This window comes from Ambystoma mexicanum, chromosome 10 (genome assembly GCF_040938575.1).
Source record: "Ambystoma mexicanum isolate Mex_15411 chromosome 10, UKY_AmexF1_1, whole genome shotgun sequence".
NCBI classification, from domain to species: domain Eukaryota; kingdom Metazoa; phylum Chordata; class Amphibia; order Caudata; family Ambystomatidae; genus Ambystoma; species Ambystoma mexicanum.
The window spans coordinates 639,718,964-639,731,806 of NC_090932.1; positions in this window are offsets into that span (position 1 = coordinate 639,718,964).

Below are 12,843 nucleotides of genomic sequence, written 5' to 3' on the forward strand. Positions count from 1 at the left end.
TGCATTCCTAACATTGTAAAGAAAAATTGCATTTCCAACCTCTGTAAAATGAACTTCTTTGTCACAAAAAAATTCACACCATCAGACCTTATATTATCATTCTCAAAGGATGACATTCCTGCAGCATATAAAAAAGGAGATACACCATTATCGACAAGCTGCCTAGATTCTTCCATTCGTGAACTGAACATTTTGGACATCTCCATGTTTGTATCTGATTCAGTTCAGAAAATATAATCTTTGCAGTAGGAAATAGTTCCATTAGGCTTTTCAAGATATTGTTCAGGGCAACCTGCAAATACATTGGGGGTCACATACCCCAAACTGTCCCCTCTACAATGCACAATTACAATGTGTGGACATTTAAAGTGAGCAGTACTCAGAATGGGAACACGCTTGCCCACTTTAAGCCACAAATGCATGCCACAAAACGTCCACTTCTGCCAATCAAATACTTCCAGGGTGCCATGATTTTCAGCATAAACCTTCAATGACTAAATTGAATAATCTCCCAAGATCCACAAACTCTGCTTCCTAAAAGCCATAGCCATCTTCGCTACACACAACAATCAAAACACGTACTAAACTCTCTTCCTGTAAACCACAACCAGAACACCTCATTGGCTAATCCCCACAGTCCCCTTTAAATGCCAGGCATACTTGAAAGACCTGGTTGTGGCACATGCCATCTGCGGACTACTGCGGTGTCCACAAAACCCGTAAAACAGGGGTAGCCCTTCTACCCTTTCCACTTTCAAGTTCTCAACACTTCCTTATTGGCAGCTTTCAAAGTGTCACACATCCATACACCAATCACATCCAAAAACTCGACACCTAACCCTGTTATCTCAGTTCATCACTTCAGATGTACACTTGAACTCTCAGATTACATATCTTTTGTTAATCACAGGCATCTGCATCAAAAACTACTGTGAAACTCTCCAACATTTCTATTTTCAGATTCAACATCTGCAACTAACAATACATAGACCAGGTATGCATATATTTTTGTAAGTATTTTCTGCTACTCTGTTACAAATATATATATTTTTATGGGTTCCTGCTACTTACCCTGTAATAAGCGTCTCAATAAGCATATTCTCTTTTTAACCACTCCAGCAAAATCCATGCATTGCAGCATTCTGCACCTGCTCACATCAAGCAGCAAATACTTGCAATGCTGTCATTTAAAATGGTATCTTTTTAGGAGCATTTTCATGAAAGTTAAAATATGCATATGTGCATTTATAGCAGCACCATGTGCAACTTAAAAAAAAAATGTAAAAGCACATTGAAAAGATGTATACAACATGTTTAAAAGGCAATTGGTGTGTGCAAGTTCAATGTGTTGGCAGTACATGCATACTTGACTCATTCCAATCTATAAGTGCTTATCAAGTTTTCTTTTTTTCTTTCCATTTTGTCACTTCTAATACCACATCTCCCATTATAAAAATCAGACTACAACTCACAGAATGAAAAGTCAAAACCAGGACTGCATGGAAGCTTGCAAAGTATGACATGTACATTGAATGAAAAATGGAAACTGCTGTGCATTTAAAAATATTTCTTTTAGCAGCATTTTCATTAAAGCTAACACATGAATGTATACATGTACAATAGCACTGTGTATCTTTTTTTTTTTAAAAGAAAGCAAATGCATATAATGTGTACAATGTTTTTAAGGGCCACTAGGTGTGTGCAAGTTTAATAACTTGGGAACACATGCATACTTGCCAACATAACCCATTCCAATCTGTAGGTGCTTATCCGGTCCTACTTTTTTCTCTGCATTCTGGGACTTGTATTCCAACTTTTAAATAGAAAATGTGCAACTACAACTCCCACAATACAAAGACAAATAACAACACTCAGTTAGCACCTACATATTCGAATGCATCATACATGTATTGCCAACATATTAAACTTCCACACAAGTACCATTTAGCTATGTTCTACACATCTTTTCCATCTGATTTTCTTTTCTTTTACAACAAAGTTACACACAGTGCTCCTAATTCACATATCCATTTTCTTTACTTTCATGAAAACGCTCCTAAAAAACCTTTTTAAACGCTCTGCATTTTCCTTTTTTCATTCCTTATGAATGTTACACTTTCCATTTTCACTCATTACATCCCTTACACTCCCACCATCCTCCACCTGCTCACACATACATGTATACCACCAAAGTATCTGTATTCAAGACTTCCCCTTACATATAAAGTACTCTTATTTCCAAACATCTACTTTAAGATGCCACACACTGCTGCAACAATAATCCTCCATTGCATTATTACTAGGCCACAGTTTCCCTATTGTTTAAAAACAGTACAACTCATTATAAATACATTCCACCAGAAACACAGCACTTCTTTCATTACAATCAGAATCACTTAAGTAACCTACACATGTACCTTTTTCTTTCACACATTTTTCCCTGTTCCTTCTAATGTCCCAAACATCACTACCCATATTCCAATTGTTCTAACAACATAGTTAACATATTTTAATAAACTATCCATACTACAACTTTATAAACTCGTTTTCCCAACAACTCCTTCCACATTAATAAATAACAACCTCTTTTACTAAAAGTACTTCACCATTCCCATATATATACCAGTAATGTTCTTTTACAATTACAGGAAAGAAGAACATTCCAGAGGACACCAATCAGAAGACTGCTCTTCTCATCCTACAAAGTAAGTACATTATTATAGTATTAATCTGTCTGTTATTGTAACAGTACAGTTTCACTGTATATTAACCTACAATATTCATTTCAAATCAACATTTATTTCAATCTTACTCATTACATTTCAACATGCACTCTCTCTCTATTCTCGTCCAAACACCATCATCACAACACCCACTGTTCTCCTAAAAACACCATAACGTCCCTACTTATTCATTCACACCACCACTCTCTTACTCACTAGACCAAACCCTTACCACCTCTAAACACTCTTACTCTTACAACCTTCCCACCCAAAACAATCATCCCACTGCACAATCACACAGCACTCTATTCATCACTATCATCACATTCACACACCCATTCACAATACATCCATTTACTTTCCATAACTTTCACACCCAGATTTTCTTTTTCCAACATAATGCCTACTTAAAAGCAACTCTGTAGAAAACGAAGAAAAAGTAGGGCAGATGAGAATAAAAGTAAGATATATAATCATCCAACTCTAGAACAATGGGCCTCATTATGCGTTTGCCGGTGAGGAAAGAAGAGTGCTAGTAATCTCAACGGAACCCTTGTTTCTGGATCGGCAAACTCTGAGACTGCATGCCATGGCCGCTGTGCCCAACAAGTCTGACCCTGTCGGGTGCAGTGGCCACGGTAGGCAGACCGATCATGGAAGCACCAGCACCACTAGCAACGGCGCTGGTGCTTCCATGTCCCCACTCCCATAGAGTCCTATGGGAATGGGGATTTACATTTTACCAGCGCATGACTTACCGGGCTGCCGGAATGCTAATCTCCCGGTGGCACCGGGAAATCAGGTGCTGTTAAAATTTTACGAGTCCGGGCCAACCCGCTGGATGCACTGGCAGTGTTACCACTGGACTCGTAATGAGGCCAATGTATAGAAAACATTAAAACAAAACTGCTAGTAATGTCACTCAACAAAACTGAACCAGTGGGAACTAAAAAAAGTAAGGCCCCTCTTCTTAAAACTAAAACTACAAAAAATATAAAAACAAAAACAAACCTGCTAATGAACCTAACACTATATCTACCAATGTTAACGTAGCAACAAGGAAGCTTTCTAAAACATTAATTTTACAAAAAAATGTCCTCTATGGAGTACTTCAAAATCTTATGAAGGCAGCTTAAAAACCACTGCAGAAGACTAATTCATGAATTTCTAATTGGCAGTGCATTTCTACTGAAAAGAAAGTTGTTTATATTAATTTTAAACAGAATGAAACCACTAACTAAATTAATCAGTAAATTACAAAATGTACTTCTAAACATGCACAATGTCAATATAGATACCTTGTCAAACTTCTGTGTAGGGGAATGGATTCACACAAGCAGCACAGAACCATATTTCAATGTAGAGGTTTATAAACAAACAAAAAAACAATTGCCATTGACAGTAATGGCCAAGGTTATGAAATGGTAGGAGACACCGTTACAGCAAAAGAAACCCCTATAGAAAAACCCCAACAAACATTGAACCAACGGTTCCTTTCACTCAAAGTATCCTTCCAGTGTACACATGGACATGCAGCTCAATGTGCAACATACGCCAACAACCCTTCAAGTCTTTACAACAATTCCTCAATTACTATGTGAAACTAAAAGACAAACATAGAATGAAAACTTTACAACCCATGGACTCCTGTCCAGTGCACAGCCACACTGCGCAATGAGGATATTCATTAGCCTGCATTTCGGGAACTGCTTGTAAAAGCACGTTCCACCACATCACATTGTTAGCAACACACCATTCCACAATACAGAATCTTGTGCATAGATTGTATTATGCAAAAAGTCCTGCTCTGCCACTGCAAAATTTAAAAAACATTCTCCTATGTGGAACAGCCAAACAACTGCTTCAAGAAATAGAGCACATCCACGTTAAATATTTTGGAACTGAAGTTCACATAGAAAATGTAGTACCTTCAGAAAGCATTAGTGAAAACCTAACAAACACCAACCTCCTAACAAACACATACAAATAAGAAATAGAAAAGTTTCAAAACACATCTGCTGAAATACCAGACCAAGTATGTGCCTGTTGTCGCAGAACCTTTTATAAAAACAGCACAAAAATAGTCGATATGTCCTACAAAATAGAGGACAATGAGGAATCCCAATGGTTCCAATTAGCGTTCTGTCTAACAACAGGAAATAAATACAAAATCACTGAACCTTTCATAGTTTTCACATACTGCAATACAAAACTTTGACAATAACCCAATGCCATCACATGCTGTCACTAATAACTAGAAATATTCCCATTTCCAAAGGTTCTCCAACAACCTAATTTATATCTGAGCATTATAATCCAAACAGTACACCCATTTCAAGCTATAATATGCCTTCAATCCAACACAGCCAAATTGCCTCCTTCTGAATTACTAAAAGGCATGTGTGGCAAAGATGTTTGTTTAGCATTAGATTTTTTTTTTTTTTTTTTTATTTGCATATAATCAACTTGTGACTTTTGCAAAGACGAGTTGAATCTTTAGAATTTTTCAAATGTTTTCTTCATGAAGATAGGAAAGTAAATATTTCTATGTTCAGCGGCCTGCTCTCCTCTACAGTTCTGGTGCCTTTATGTTGTCAAAAACAATGGTCAAAAGTTTTGCTGTTGCAATAGTCCATTCAGTGTTTTCTCCCGACAGTAGTCGATTCCACCACACGTCTTCTTCTAGAACTGAGGCAGACATCCCAAGAGGCGAGAGATATGCTCTTCTTTCTTGATTGAGTACCTCACAATGCAACAGTAGATGCTTAAAATTTTCCGGTTCATCCGCTGATCTGCATAGTCTGCATTCTTTGGATGCTGATTGAAGCCTGATGCAGAGGATTTCACGTGTGGGCATTAAATTCAGACGGGTCTCCAAAGAATATCTTCATTCGTTTTTTGTCCAGAAATTTAGAACAGTATAGCAGTGGAACCCTTAGTTTATTAAAAGTTGTAGGTAAGTGTGTTGTCAGTTTGTTCGCTTGGGCTTTGTCAGTCGTACTGATCTAGTCCATGAGTTCCATTTTTCGTTTTATTCTCTGGGGGTTCCCAACCAGTTCTTCTTCGGTGCAGGTTATTTCTTCAAGTGTTGTTTTCTGCTTTAGTGACCATTTTTTAAAGATGTTAATATGGCCGGTTGAGAGCTCTGCGGCTATCGATTTGTAGATCGGGAGAGTATCAGGAAGAAGGATTTTTCTGTAGATTTGCATAGAGTTCTGTTCAACGATGTGAGTAAAGACTGTAGCCCTAGGTCACCCCTAATATTTGCAATTGCAGCTGAGTTTGGTAAGCCCAGGACTGAGCGCCATAGTAAACCTTCAAGTTTGGCCCAGATTGAAGTCCGCATTGACAGGGTCGCGCCCATTCCATAAGTTAGGGCTGGGACAACTTTGCCTCTGTAGAATTGAATTACGGGCTCCAACGAGAATTTTCCATATCTCTTGTCTATGGATCTCATCTGTGCTGCTAGGTTCCTGGTTTTGGCCCATAAGATAGTTTGCATGGGTGTTTCCTGTGCTGAGCTATCGATTGTTATGCCCAGATATTTGTAGTACTCAACTGTTTCAATCTTGGTGTTTTCTAGAAACCATCCTCTATTACGACTATTGTAGGAGTGGTTCTTTGATAGAATCATGACTTTTGTTTTGGATTTATTAATTTCCAGATTATTTGCTTTCATATAATCTGCCAAATTGGACAGTTGATGCTGTAATCCAATCTCCGTTTGGTCCAACAAAATGATATCATCTGCATATAAGAGACGAGACGTATTGGTGTTTCCTATTTTCGGTGGAAAAGCTCGGACTGAGACTTCTGTATCCTTAAAATCTCTGAGGAAGCTAATAAAGAGGGCCGGGGCTAAGGGACAGCCTTGTTTCACCCCACGCTCTGCTGGAATCTCCCCAGACAGTGTTCCTTGGTTGTTAAGTCGAACTCGGAATTTGGTAGCTGTATGGAGTGCTTTGATTGGATTCAATATTTCATTTTAGCATTTCCAATTATGTAGTTTGGACCAATGTAGGCGCCTGTCAACTCTGTGAAAGGCCTGTGAGAGGTCTATGAAGGCCAGGAACACCGGTGGCGAGCCCTGCTTTACTTTTGCTTTGATTAAATTTAGCAATAGGTTGTTTACAGATGTTCCGCCGTTTTTTAGGAAGCCCATCTGAAATGGGTCGTTAGCTGGTGAAGTCTTTGCCCAGGCTTGAAAATGTTTGAGCAATAATGTTGCAAATACTTTGCCAATGATATCCAACAGGGCTATTGGCCTGTAGTTCTGTGGTTCTTCCCTGTTGCCCCACTTCAACAGCGGGACAATTATCTCATGAGTCCATGATGTCGGTATGGCTCTAAGTGATTCGCAGTGCTGAAATATGGTACTTATGAATCCAGCCCAGGCTTCCGGATGTTGCTTAAGGTCGATGTTGCTGAGTCCGTCAGGACCAGGAGCTCGCGAGGATTTTAGATGTTTTATGACATTGATGATGTTTTCTTCGTCTGCAAGACTGATCCATCGGTCATCTGTCTTTTCTGATGACCATTCGAGCTGGCCACTGGGTGGTGCAAACATGACTTTAAAAAAGTTAGATGTTAAAGAAAATGTACAAACTCTAGGAGTACAATCTTTGATTGTAGTAGTTAAAGGTGTACCAAGAAAAGACAACACCATTTGGCAACAACTAATTAACTTAAACAAGGTTAGACAAGCCCTACAATATAGAAAAGAAAACAATAAATACTACAAAGATATACACATAGGGGTGAACTTAAGAGAAACCACCCAAATAATTCAGGATCCACCCCCAACTGGCCAATTTGAACGTGTAGATCCTGGCAGTGGAGTTGTTGTGGGTGGTGATGTTGTCACTGTGTGGGGTGTTTTACATTGCATTGGCTTGAGGTGGGGTTGTCCAGCTGCATTGGTGTGGGTGTGGCATGGTGATGGTAGGTTGGCAACTCATTTCTTGCAGTTGTTGCATGTCATCCAGGGGACAACATGGTGGAGTGTCATTGTGTGCATGGATGTGTTACATGCTGTGACCTTGTGTTCCTTTTCAGCACTGAGGCAATCTGCAAGGGCAGATGGTTGCTGATGTTCAAGGGAACAGTACAGCAGGTTGACTACACTCATTACCTCAGCAGTGTCTGCTGGTTTGGAGACCTACTGAGTGGAGCATGGATTGAATCCGGGGTACAGATGGGGCAGGCACACAAGGGAAAATATGTGAGGTGAGATGTGCATCTTTCTTGAAGTGAGCTTGCAAATATTTCAGTCTGTATGACTATTTAGATGTAGATGTGGATTTTGCCTAAAATTGTTGTCAGGGAATGAGGTGAACACTCCACATGTATGTTGGTGGGAGACACTCCATACATGTGTTAGTTACTGCTTAAAGTATGTGCTGTCCCTTGTTACTTGTGTTCTCCTGTGTGTTGTTGGGGGTGTGAGTGCACAATTGTTAGTGAGGGGCATGTGAACGTGGTAGGAGATTTTGTTAATTGTGTTGTGTGCTTTGGTGTGAGTGACATGTATGCTATTGTTTCCACTTGCTATGACTGTGTCAGTGGTTGGTGCAGTTTATTTTATGGCTCTGGACACTCCCAGACACACATTTGCAGGGTATTGTTATGAGCACGGTGGACTGAACCAATTAATCATTGGATGGCACCAGGGATGTGGCTTCACCATGTGTGCTTCGCAGGGGCTAGTATTCATGTAAAGTATGATTGCATGAGCTGATTACGTTTAGCCTCTCCCTGTGCCCGGCCAAGGGCAACGGTGGCACCTGTGGCTGAGGGTGTTGTCTCTTCTGCATCTCTACTAGTATGCCATGCTGTGTGACAGCATTGTGCAGGACAGAATCTGCCACAATGATTTTGCATACTGCTGATAGGGCATATAGCAATACCCCGCCAGAGTGGTCAAGGGAGCTGAAAAGTGACTTGAGCACCCTGAATGTGTGCTCCAATATGTCTCTAGTGGCTATGGCCCTGGTTCATGGAACTATTTCAGTGCACCAAACATTCTGTGAATCGGGCCTTATGCCTTTTCCACTGGGGCAATGTTATTCAAATAATTGATTAGTTGAACTTGCACTGGTGAACAGTTTCTGTAGCACTGCCCCTGGTGTTTTCTCAACCCTTTGATTGCCATTAAGGAGTCCTCAACTTTGGATGAGATTGCAAATTGTTACTTGGATACAATAATGTTTTTAAAACTTCCAAAAAGAATACACATCCTTAAAATAATAGTAGTACAGTGTTGTGACTACTACATTTTCCGAATGAACTCAGTTAAAGATGTCTGCAGCCTGTATCAAAGAGTGACACGTTTGCTTCTCCCATGTTTTAAATGCACAGATTTCCAGCCAAAGACGACCTAAAGTGCCAACTGAAAATGATAATATAATCAATAAAACTAGTTGGTGCTTATGCGCAATTTAGTCATAGTATTGATTCAATTTATGTACTATTTCAATGTAAAAAAACAGATTTTCTTACAATCAATTCACAACAAAAATGGTATCACTTGAAAATGTGGTCTTTTTGTATAACATTGCATAATAAATATCAAGTTCCTAGACCATAACTCTGTTTGAGGTGCACAATTCAATACTGTAACTGATTCAATAGTGAAAATGAAAATCCCTTTGCCAATGCTAGTATTCCATGTATTAGTTTTACATCCTCTCTTTATGTATCTAATAAATTAAAAGTAAAAATCTTTACAAAACTGAACTATTTCTACCGTTGCTTTATGAATATTGGTTTTCAAAAAGAGAGAAACTGTGCATTAAGAATTCCAAGAAAGAAAGAAGGTGCATCTGAGATATAATGGGTCCAGCATTCTTAAGTTTTATTTTTAGCTAATATTTCCACATCATTCAGTGGGGTTGAGGTCATTATGAAAACAGGTCTTCTTTGTGAGGTATGATTGTGTCGTGTAAATGACATTGTTCAGAGTCAATTATACAAGCCGTGCATTTTTCACTAGAAAATTATACAGGTCACATAAAAGTGAAACAATGTCATTGAGATGACAATGCTGCATCAAATTGGCGTGAACGGACAATTCGAGTAGAAGAAAGCAGAATTATGCTCACGCTGATTCGCTCATGATGAACTTGTTATCCCTACAAAACAAACATTTGTTCTACTCTGGAGTTTAGTTATTGTTAACTGCTGTGTCTCATTTTCTTTCTGCCTTCTAATAATGCTGGTTACTGAAGCTTTCCTACTGACAGAGGAAAGTAGCACATCCTTTAATGATTTGAAGAGGTAATTGTGCCTTCCCTGCAGGGACTTGTCAAGACAGTTTGGAATGCTATTAGTAAAACCTTCAGAATATACCGTTCAAATAATGGTTTTGTTCGTGAAAAGGCAAGAATAAAAAAGAAAAATATATGCCTGTAAAATAATAAGCAAATGTTGCTGAAAGCAATGATTCGATTCGATGAAAGACTACTTTGTTTCTACCGAAAAACAAACAATAAGGAATATGAACATTGCTCATATTTTGACTGCATTAGACATAGAACATTAAAGCTGCCCTACAGCATGACAATGATGCCAAGTACACCAGGTTAAATGTTAGATTTATTCTGAAAGGTTTGCATATTAACATTATTTCATCAACTTAATGGTAGAGGACGTGGCATCATGTGCCCGTAGACACCAATGATAGCACATACATGTTGACCCAGATACAGGCCCCTGCAATGTCTGTCACAATAGTTATTGACTCTATAGACCACAGCACATTAGTATATAGTGATTGATAAGAGAAACCTAAAAATCAAATACATGTTAACGTTTAAAACATCACCAGTCAGACTGGTGAAATTACACAGTCGAGTGTGAGGGTGAATACGAAGATTAATTAAGTGGTTGCTTGTTACACAAATGTGTTTTATGTTTAATTCTTTGTAAGAACACAACGTTATTAAAACTTATATATTGATGGTTGAGAGTCACAAAGTTTAAAGCAGAGTATACATTTAGATACACACCTAGCACAGTTGAATAACAATAGAATAGGATTGTGCCAAAACAACCTGAAGGGCGGTAGGCAGGTTATTGATCGCCTTTGATGTCAAATTTTATTTCAGCTTTCCAGTGTTTCTGAATGATTCTTTTTAAAAACTGCCTGCTTATTACAATCCGTCAATGGGCGATGTTTTAGTTGGTCATAGACATTTCAATTCTTTCAGAATTACCAAAGAAAGGGTTATGATAATTCAGATCTTGGAGATCAGTTCAATTCTATATTTAATTTTTAGAATCAAGGCCACGGCCGCATCACTTTCCAAAAGAACATGTTTCTGAATTAAAGTCTCTCAAAATAGGTTGGAGGTCTTTTTTGAGGTGGTTCTTGGTTGTGATGTTGTTAGTCGGTCCGAAAATGACAGTTGTTCCAAAATCATTTTTTATTGATCTCTTGAATTGTTCCCATGCGTTGAGTGTTGAGAGCTATATGTACAGTGGCAAGACAAGCTTATCACACAGCTCTACCCAGCAAACTCTGCTACCACCTGAATAATAGGGGTTGGGTATAGAGAGACTTTTGTGAATAAGCTGGCCCTCCGTGGCCCTGATCACTGGCCATAGGTAGGGTCGCATAGGAATCCCATCTATCTCTTTGTGAAGTATTCTTGAGTGCCTTCACGCATTATCCTGGCAACCAAGCCCATGGGATTTCCCTGTTAATGGTAAATGGCAAAGGTGGTAGGGATCCATTCAGGGTCAACATGGCCTCTCCTTCCATTTTTGTTACAGTGTGTGCTGGTACAATGTTATTATGAGGGTGTTTTTATTTTTTCAGGGAGTCGTCAACTTTATTCTATATCGGTATATTGTTCCCAAGCGCTACCTCTTGGCACTCTAGAATACAGGTCTTATCAGAAATGCCATCATAGGGGATGGAGGGACACATTACCCTTTCAATTAATTAAGAGCCAATACACTGCAACGAGATATTTAGGTCGAACATGATCTCTTTTGCAGCCTCTTCGCCAATTGCGTTTAGACCTTCTTTTCTGGGTTAGTATATTGTTATCTTTGTCAGTCTGTTTTTAGTTGTCACATTACTTGACACATTTAGTATTACCTTAGGGGTACATGTCTTGCAGTGCCTCGGGGGATATATATGCTTGCTGCTATCCTTAGGTTTCAACAGAGTTTCCCTCTCAGGATCTTCTCCCACGGTCTGCCTCTCTAGCACTATGTCACAATCAAGGATATGGGTAGTGTCTCCTGTTTCTCCAGCCCTCTGTGAGATAGAATTTGCAATCATTTTATCCGACACCCAGAAACATGCTCCCGCTGACCTACAAACAGCAAACAGCACTCAAATGAGCACTCACTTAATGGGGGGGAGACATAATAAATGGGTCCAACCTTTACTAAACCTGTCCCACTCAGCAGAACAACAGCGAGGTGAGTGCAAGCAATGGCTGATGCTATGATAACAATCACCTGTCACTCTATTTAACTAGTGCTAGCACAGAATATCACTTCGGCCAGCATAACTTCTGCTCGTTATACACTTGCAGGCCGATTCATGGAATAATTAGCGCGGCGCAAGTGGGCAAAAACGTGCGAATCGCAGTGGAATAGCCAAAATCGCAGTGCAAGTGCGAAAATCGCACGAAAAGCAGCGCACATCGATTCATGGAAGTCCGTGCGCGAGAAAACCAGCGGATGTGCGATAAAAAAGTGCGCGGCGCACGTTGGCGCACAGGCCATCTAACAGCGTGCGCCAGGTCACAGCGAAAATAGCACAGGCCACAGCGAAATTCGCACATAGCGCGGCGCACGCAACAAAAGTAGGCGGAACACGGGCGTAACACTCGGAATGGGGAACAACTTGCCAAAACGTGGGCGTCATGGGGGAAGTACAGGGCACAAGTGCGCGGAACGCCCACACGCTCGCCTACAACACGTATTCATGGAATAGAATAGGGGAAAAAAGCGCACGCTCAAACCAGCGCACAGGCACAAACACGACCGCCACAAGAAAGCAGGCGGTAGCGTCTCTGCGGCTGTAAGAAATGTGCGTCAAAAGGTGCGCCAACAAATAGCACCTATATACTGCCATGATGAATGTCCTATACTGTGGCCCTCC